Genomic DNA, 9,336 nt, shown 5'->3' with positions numbered 1-9,336 from the left:
GCCGCCTCTCGCGCAGTGCTCGGCGCAATCACTTCAATTGAAGTCGATACCGATCCCCAGTAATGGTTTCTCTTTGTTTTAACAGTTCATAATAAATAACACCAACTTAGTCCCACCAAATACATAGTATAGCCTTCGCAGCGGCCGATATTCGGCCGAGGCGATGAGTAGAAGCATGACCGGGCAGTCCCCATGACTTTCTTTTCTTTGGATTGCTGTAATAAATCCATTTTTCATCACCCGTCACGATGCGATGAAGAAACCCCTTCCTATTTTGCCGTTCTTGCCACTGAAGCAGTTGTTCACAGGCGCAAAAACGACGCTCAACATCCCTTGGTTTTAACTCATAAGGAACCCAAGGCCCCTGTTTGTGAATCGTTCCCAAAGCATGCAATCGCTTGGAAATGGATTGGCGGGTAACTCCTAATACTGAAGCAAGCTCTTCTTGCATTCGACACGGATCCTCATTGAGCAATGCCTAAAATTCAGCGTCTTCGAAGGTTTTTGGCCTTCCTTCACGCGGACGGTTGTCAACATTAAAATTACCGTCTTTGAAGCGACGGAACCAATCTCGGCACGTTGTTTCACTTAAAGCAGTATCTCCATAAACTTTTTGTAGCTCTCGATGCGCTACAGCCGCCGTTTTTTTCGAATGAAAGAGGAAAATCAACATTTCCCGCAAATGACGATTATTCGGCACAAAATCAGACATTTTCACGAAACCAAAAGCATATGATACCAAAAAAATTAGTTGCGCACCTAATATTTTTAACTTTGAGTTTACATTGCGACTAGTGACAAAGAAAAAATTTATGAACTAACGAGCAATTTGTTTTGAATTTATAATATGAGTACATACTTAAGGCGTGATTCTGTTTACTCCATTACGTCTGTGGGTTTTTTGCGTTTCAATCTTCTTCTCCAATTAGTTGGATTAACAACAATAGAGGGATCCGTATTGACGTGGTTTTTAATCTTTCATCATGGGCTTTTGCTGCCTTTTTTATTGTGCCTGCTACCGAGTCAATTTTAAGGTAACGCTCGAGATCAGCTCTATCACCAACTGCACATTTAATAATTTTATTCTGGAACCTTTGCATAAGTTGAATAATACTTTGGCTGGAGTAGTGCCATAACTAAGCGCTGTAGAAACATATAGGCTTCAAGATTTGTTTGTATATATGTACCTATGAAATGATACTTTTTTTAATTTCAAACGTTTATTAACAAAAAACGGTTACAAATTTAAAATATTTAATTTAAAATCAAAATAATAGCCATCGCTAGCGACACATTTTTCCCATCTCTCAGGCAATTTGTGGATGCCGCGCCAAAAAAATTGGCCGTCTTTGGCCGCAAACCAATCATCGAGCCATTTTTTGGCTTGTTCGTGAGAATTGAAGCGCTGCTCGGAAAGTGCGTGGCCCATCGATGCAAACAAATGATAATCGGAAGGCGCAAATTCTGGTGAGTAAGCCGCATGCACTAGCGGTTACCAATCGTACGTCTCCACCAACTCTCGGGTCGCTCTTGTTCGATGTGGCGGTGTATTGTCAGCTAGAAAATTTTCAAGAAAAATTACTTTGTGACGCCGATCGGCATATTCTGAGTGTTTTCGGTGTATAGCGCTGTTCAAATCGGCCAGTTGTCATTGGTAGCGTGCACCGTCAACTGTTTCACCTGGTTTTAATAGCTCGTACCAAATCATACCACGCTGATCCCAGAAAACACACAGCATTGCCTTGCGGCCGAAGCGATTTGGTTTGGCCGTTGTTTTTGGCTTTTGGCCGGGCGGACCATACGATCGCTTACGCTTGAGATTGGAGAAATACACCCATTTTTCATCACCCGTAACGATTCGATGCAAAAAAGACTTCCTTTTGAACCGGGAGAGCAGCATTTCCCAAGTGGTTTCACGATGTCCGCAAATCGTAGTTTGAAGGCACGAAATTTGACATTTTTAAGAGCGACAAAAATGCATTGTTGTATGAAACGTAACAAACAATGAACTGAATATTGTTGATAGATGGCAGACGAAAAAAACAAGACATTTGGGAAGGTTTAAAAATACTCCGTATTACAGTCGTATATTTATTTTATAGCTAATTGTAATTATGAAGTCGAAGCGTTTTCCGTAAAGTAGCTGAAACGCAGTTTGGATTCCAGGGCACATCACAAGAGCAAATATAATAAAAGAACAAAAGGCTAAGGGGAACCTAGGCTTCAATTTGTTTGCGGCATGAATATGAATCTTCTTGTTTTATTCTGAACTAGCGGTCGGATAAATTCAAATGTAGGATAATGAAGTATGGCTTGGATAGTAGCTTATTTTTTTTTTCAGAAGCCCATAGTGGCATACTTTGTCGAACACCTTAAACACATGAAGGAATGCCGCAGCGCAAGTTTTTCTTTCTTCAAAAGCGTTTTTAATTATACGACCAGGATAAAAAAGGTAGTTTTACTTTATGTAAACTTATATATATTTAATTCAACTAATTTTTTTTTTTATTATTTTATAAAATTTATTTTCAATTGAATTGAAAAAAAAAATTAGTTGGTTGAATAAATAGTAATTAGAATTTCAAAATCTTATTAAGAGTTTAGAAAGTCTTAAATACTCACGCAAAAGACAATACACAAGTTCTTGATGAATCTCAAATTTCAATTACATGATTTTCAGTATTTTTTTTGTTATTATTTTCTGTTGAATCACACACTTTTCCCATGTTTTCTAGGATGTTTCTTTTAAACTCTGGGCACGGTCATTAAGGGTTTGTTCAAAACGTTTATTTCACTGCAACTAGTCAATTTTCGTATGGCTTAAGTGATATCAACCAGTATCCAGCAATAAACACCAGCTCATCTTTTATGATTTGTAAAAACATCATACCGATACCAATTAACAGGTTCTCATTAGATAAAACTGTTTATTTACTTTTACTTAGGGACGCTTATAGCGTGTTTTCTTGGCTTACTCAGTATAGCGATCGATTCGCACGGGAACGATCCGGATCGTGTGTATGGATGTTGGCCGTACTGATATAAAACTATTAGTTTGATAGAAATAATACTTTTATTTATATTAGCATGTGAATATATTCTTCACAACTTTTGCTGTTTGGAATATAACAGCTATGAGGACGAGGAAATATTCATAGAAGATGTAAATCGGTGAATAATACGCATAATACTGAAAATCAGCGTAATGTAATTTTTCAATAACAATTTATGCCTAATGGCGAACATTAATATTTTCTGCAAAAAAACTCCTTCAAAATGAAATTTAACTGTGATATAAAAACTTTATTAATTCACTTTACATAAATTCATGTTTATCTAACAAAACGAACAGTACATATGCAAATCGATCCAGATCTCTGGCAGGATCACATGTTTGTTGTTGAATTGGTGGGCAAGCAACTACAGTTGACTAAAGTTTTATGCCGCCTGCAATCGACAGATTATATACCGAAGAACATACACTGTTCAAAAAATCTTTTAGAACATCGGTATTTCATGCCTAAAGTTTCGAACCTGAGCACTACCGCACCAACCTATTCCGCTACTGTGGCTGAAGAGGTTCTGACGACCAACAATGATTATTTACGTTCATATTAACCGAAGCTACTGATGAATTTCACCAGGTGTAGCAAAAAATTGAGAGCAGACCAGCTGAGAGGAAGGTGCAGAGATGATTCCATATCATACTCCACAAAACTTCTGCAGAAAGAACTTGGAGCAATCCCAAGTCGCACAGCATGAACACCTGACGGAAAATGTCCGGTAAGGGTACCTACCAAATTCGAGCGCTGCGGCTTTGATAGCCTTAGAAGTTCTCTCGAGCGCCCCCGATCTACCCGTGGCGACTTTACAAGTTTGCGCACTACCCGAGTGCTCGTTGAGTTCTCACGGGAACCGCAATCATCTAGTTTCACAATGAAATCGTCTTCAGGTTCCCCTGTTTAGCCAGATCCATCCAACTCCATTCATAGAGCACTTCGTCCATTTTACGTGCGACTTACACGCATCATTGCATGGGGGAATCAGCGGCCCTTATATTTTTCGAAAAGAGGAAGGAGCTGCCGTTACTGTGAATAGCGAGCGCTATCGAGTCACTCTGACTGAATTTTTGTTTCCAAAAATTAGTCAGCTAACCATCGACGAACATTTGGTTCCAACAGAACGGCGCCGATTAACAATCGATCGATTGAAATATTTCAGCCACAATTGACGCCATATTCGTATAAATAGTCAAAAATTAGACTGGTCGAATGGAAAATGTAATTATATGCCGGTTATCATACCCAAAATATAAATTCCATGAAATTTTCCACCGGTTACATTAAAAAAAAACTATTATATGCAGGATATTATATTCAAAAAGTATATTCTACCAGATTACAACAAAAAAATTCATTCCATCGATATTTAAGTTCCCAATCTCTTAAAAAAACACCCGATATATTGCTTCTATGCTTCAAGAAAAGTTGAATGTGAAACTCGCCGGTGCAGCAATGGAACGAAATTTCGAATCATAATCGAGCTAGCTGCACTTGAATTGCACGCAAGCATAAATTAATCCTCCAAATGCAACTTCAAATTAAAACAAAAGACTTCATTTGATAGTTTCTCAGTTTTTTCATTTTATTTATCAATGAGTTATTGATACATATGGAGCCACATCGATATTGTTTTTATATGGTAAGTAAAACCCAGTCGCTAAGTACTCGTATTACCTTTATTTTATGGCTTTATATAGTAAGAATTGCATTGTATTTGGTGCATAACAAACATACATACACGCCTGCGTGTGTTCTCCAAAGTGTCGCTCGTTTCCAGGAAAGACCAATTTGTGAGTGACACCTTCATCTGTATCACTAAATTATGCACCTTTAATACACAAAAAAAAAAAAATACAAAAAAAGGGAATAATTTAATAAAAAAATGGGAAAGTGCTAACCACTCGATCCTGTTTCATATGTGGCTATCGCATTAAGCAGCCACACACACAACACACACGCACACATGAAAATTCCCAACATTCCCTGCGGCTGCTGTTAATGTCGCTGTCTGTGATATCTACGTCTATTTGTCTATTTTTGTGCCTGCGGCCTCACCGCTCTAATCAGCTGCGCCGATCAGAGGCCGAGTTAATTGACGACATTTCAATAGCACCATCACCGAGTCCTATCCTTAATGACATCACACTAGCAGGCAGCTCTATAGTACTCAAAACGTAGTGCATTTGCAAGGCGGCTAGCTGTACGGAGTGTGTATGGCTGTATGTAGCTGCGTGAAATGGCTGCACACATGCGGTGGCAGCTTGGCACCGTTGAACACCTTATCAATTCGTCCCCCCGCCCCCCTCTAAGTATGCTCATCTTTCATATAGTCACCTCTTCATGCCAATGGCAATTTGGTATCTGAGGCGTTACGCTCTAGGTGCGTGCGGCGCTTTATCGCTGACATGCATCATCAGGTGAAATTTGTAACAGCTAAAAATGATCGCACACTCTCTTGAGTTGTCTGGCGACTGCAACGGCTGACAGCATCCGCGCCGGAGGTCCATGCCGATCGACATGACCATCGACTGTGGGTTAGTTAGAGTCAGCGCCTATGCTGAGAACTTAATTGAAATTATCTGCTTTGTTGATGTTGTTTTTATTATTTGTTTTGCTTGCTATTCATGTCCAATGTCATCCATGGCCATATCAGTTACTATATGTGCGTAAGCGTACAGATCATATTTCCCATGAGAATCAAAGTGGTTGTGGTGCTGCCATAGTTTTGTAATATGAAGAAAAAAATCTGAGTTTTAAATACGAATTGATAGCTCATACGGAGCTAAATAGGTAGGTAGGTAGGTGGTAGATACTGATTCGAAAATTCATTTCTCATTAATTGCATGGAACAATCCTTGGTCTGAGGTATCCGTAATGGTGCTTCTCGTGTTTTTGTTTTAGTAGTTGTAACAGCACAACTTACACCCTAAACGTTTTGGAGGAATGCAGCTGAAATAAAATTTATTGACCATATGGCCATGTAGATAACGCAGACCCTCATAGGAACGATGAATTCCTTCTGTAAACTGATGAAACTCTACTCCCTATTTCTCCGTTTCTTGGGTATTTTGCTTTTACGGCTGGGCCACCAATCTTGCGCAACCCCACGTAGATCAGTGAGGAAAGCACCTGTGAATACATCTTAAGGCATCCAGTTTTGTCTGTCATATTACATTTTTATAGCGAGCCGCTTGCTCCAAGTACAAACACTTGCTTTCGACCGGATTGCACATGATGAATCAGACGTCGAAGAGAGTTAGTTAATTCAACGAAGTTTACATCTCCTGTGTGTTCCCCGGGAGATATTTAATTTCTCTACCCATGACTAAGAGTCATTACGCTATACGTCATTTGCGGACGCGGCCTCTAGGGATAACAGACTCTCCCCTATTGTGACTAGTACAGATTCGGCATGGCTGCTGAATGCGTATGCCCACTAAAAATCCTTAGATTTTCTAGATCTTGCAAAGAGCTTCCCGATCCCTCAAATAGAAATGGTATAACGCATACTAGTACGAGAACTGAACCGAATTTTAAAAAAAGAAATAAAAGAACTGATTGAAATTAAGTTTGAATAAATTTAAATTAGTTGCTTATTATAAAATCCCTTCTAACAAAAAAAAAAGTGATAAATAAATCCTTGTATGTGAGAAATGGTCTTCAAACCATTACTACTTTTTTGCGTAAGTGGAATCAAAGTCTGATGTGCCCAACGCACCTCAGCATAAAGTTACGCGGCTCGAAATGCACGTTGCGGCGTTGCTCAATTGACGAAAAATTTGCATTTGAGAGTAACAACAAAGTTATCAAGCGAGTTGCACCTTTACTGAGTATGATTATACCTCATAAAACTGGTATATAGGGTCCGGCATTGGCACTGGCATCAGTTATGTGTTAGTTGGCTAAATGACAGTTCCGAGTATTGTTTACAAGCGCGGGAAAGCATTTCGCCGAGAGTAAACGCGAAAAAGAAAATCAGTAATGGATTTCAAACGTAAAAGTGATATTGCATTATATTTGGCTGGAAAATCACAACCGGCGATTGTTCGTGAGCTCGAGTACCTTAAAGTAAGTAAAGATTTTGTTTATCGCACCATTACTCGTTACAATGATACTGGTAGCATCGCGAAAAGTCACGGTGGTGGTCATCAAAACACTGCAACGTTACGTGAAATGGCTCAAAAAGTGAAGAAGCAACTTGAGCGAAATCCCACGAAGTGCCATCAAATGTCGAAAGAACTGAAAATATCTGGCCGTAGTATCCGCTGCATACTGAAAAATGGTATCAAAGTCAAGTCTTATAAGATCCAAAGGCGCATGATCTCATACCAAAACAGCGACAAGTCAGACTTAAGAAAGCGAAGGAGCCATCAAGGTAAATGCGGAATATTAGCGGGAAAGTATACTGGAGGTTGCTTTGAAGTCCTGAGCAGATAAACATTTCGGTGGGAGACCATGGATGTTTCAATAGGACTCGGCATCATCTCACAAAGCTCAAGTGACACAATAATGGCTAAAAAATAACGCTCCGAATTTCATAACGTCCACACAATGGCTCTCAAATTCACCAGACGCGAATCCGGTGGATTATTCTCTTTGGGTTATTTTGAAGAGCAAGGTCCGAACTAAAAGATTCACCAGTCTCGAGGCGCTGAAAAAAGCCATTGCCCGCAAGTGGACCAAAATACCTGCAATAGCTGCATACATTCGGGCAGATTGCGATTCGTTTCTGGACCGTCTCAAGGCCATGGTCAAGGCAAAAGGTGGCCATATCGAGCAAAAGTAAATTTATTCTTAATTTTCTATTATTTTCACACATTTTTTCACTTTGAATTGAATACAAGTAATTTTCCAAACTAAATTTATGGCCTTTTTAATTGGTTACACTTCGAGTGCCGAACCCTGTAACTCAGTATTTTCAATGCTGCCAACTCCATTCCAAGAGAGTTTCTTTAGACTACGTTCATACAGAGAGACTTTTGTTGCTTCTCTATTAATGTTGCCCGTCGTGTTCACATACCTTGCAATAGTTAGTTTTCTAGTCTAAAGTCAACAAGGAAATTGAGAAGAACGACAACACAAACGGTGTTGACAGATCTCAAGCATCATAAGTAACGCGTTGAAGCAACAAATCTTTTCCTGTAGGAAAGCGATCTTACTAATATTCATTAAGTGGTTCCAAACAAATGTAATTTTTGGTAGTTGCTTCATCTATTCGCTACTTGTTAACGCTTGGCGAATCGAAGAGGCCTGAATTGTATTAGGTTCCTCTTGAAACTGATGACAAATTATTTTCGTAGGGCTTTGAATTAGTTAAGAGTAAAGTATAAATAAAGTGAAAAGACGGACTTTGCGAGACTGCAGGATAGCTTACAGCAAAAGCGACATCCTCAGTATGGTGATGGTGCAACTACAATTGAACTAGGTGAGCAGATGAGGTAAGCAAGGAGTACAAAGAATTGAGAGCTTGCGTCATCTCTGATTAGTTTTTATAATTCTAAAGATTATGGTGCCGAACATGAACTTTTGGCTAAATCAATTATAGACTCGATGTTGCACTACAAATGGAGATGTATTAATTTCATACTACCTCCAAATGGCAATTGGTTTTTTATGGGATGGGTTTCTCTGTCAGAAATAGACTCGGCATTCTAGCGATTTTTTAAGATTTATTTACGCAAAAATAACGGCTACAGTGGCTATTTTTGATATCTAAAATCGTGGGTGCTTGTAAACGATGTATAAATATCAAGATTTTACTTACTCTCGATATGTTGAGAAGATATTTCGAGGGATTCTCATTTATATATTGTATAATTTCCTACTATTCCGCGAGGATGCAATTCACTTGAGCGAAGCGTCATGCTTCTAAAAGTATACGAATATTCGATGTTCCAAATCTAGTCCTATTTTTCAGTTCGATTTGTCTGAGGCTTACTTGTTGCGGTTTCATTGATAGTATAAAGTTTAATATTAGCTGGTTATCCGCACATCTTTCCGATTCTAGTGCCGAGATTTCGGCTAAAGCTTCCACACTGGCTGCTAAAATTTTTGGCTAGTTACAGAAGCATTTCCTTTGACACAAAAGGCAAAGTCATACCGCCCTTACTCGATCCTCTTATTTCTTGGGTGCGTTTTGGCATTGTTCCACAAATAGAGGGACCTAAAGTTTTTTTATGCCATCTCCAAGCGGCAGATTGTTTGTTTTGAGAAGGTTTTTCAAGCCAGATATACCCTCGGAGGCTTGTTATTGCCTGCCAAAGGGCGATCGCTA

Source organism: Anastrepha obliqua, chromosome 5 (genome assembly GCF_027943255.1).
Source record: "Anastrepha obliqua isolate idAnaObli1 chromosome 5, idAnaObli1_1.0, whole genome shotgun sequence".
NCBI lineage: Eukaryota > Metazoa > Arthropoda > Insecta > Diptera > Tephritidae > Anastrepha > Anastrepha obliqua.
This window is presented reverse-complemented; position numbering follows the sequence as displayed.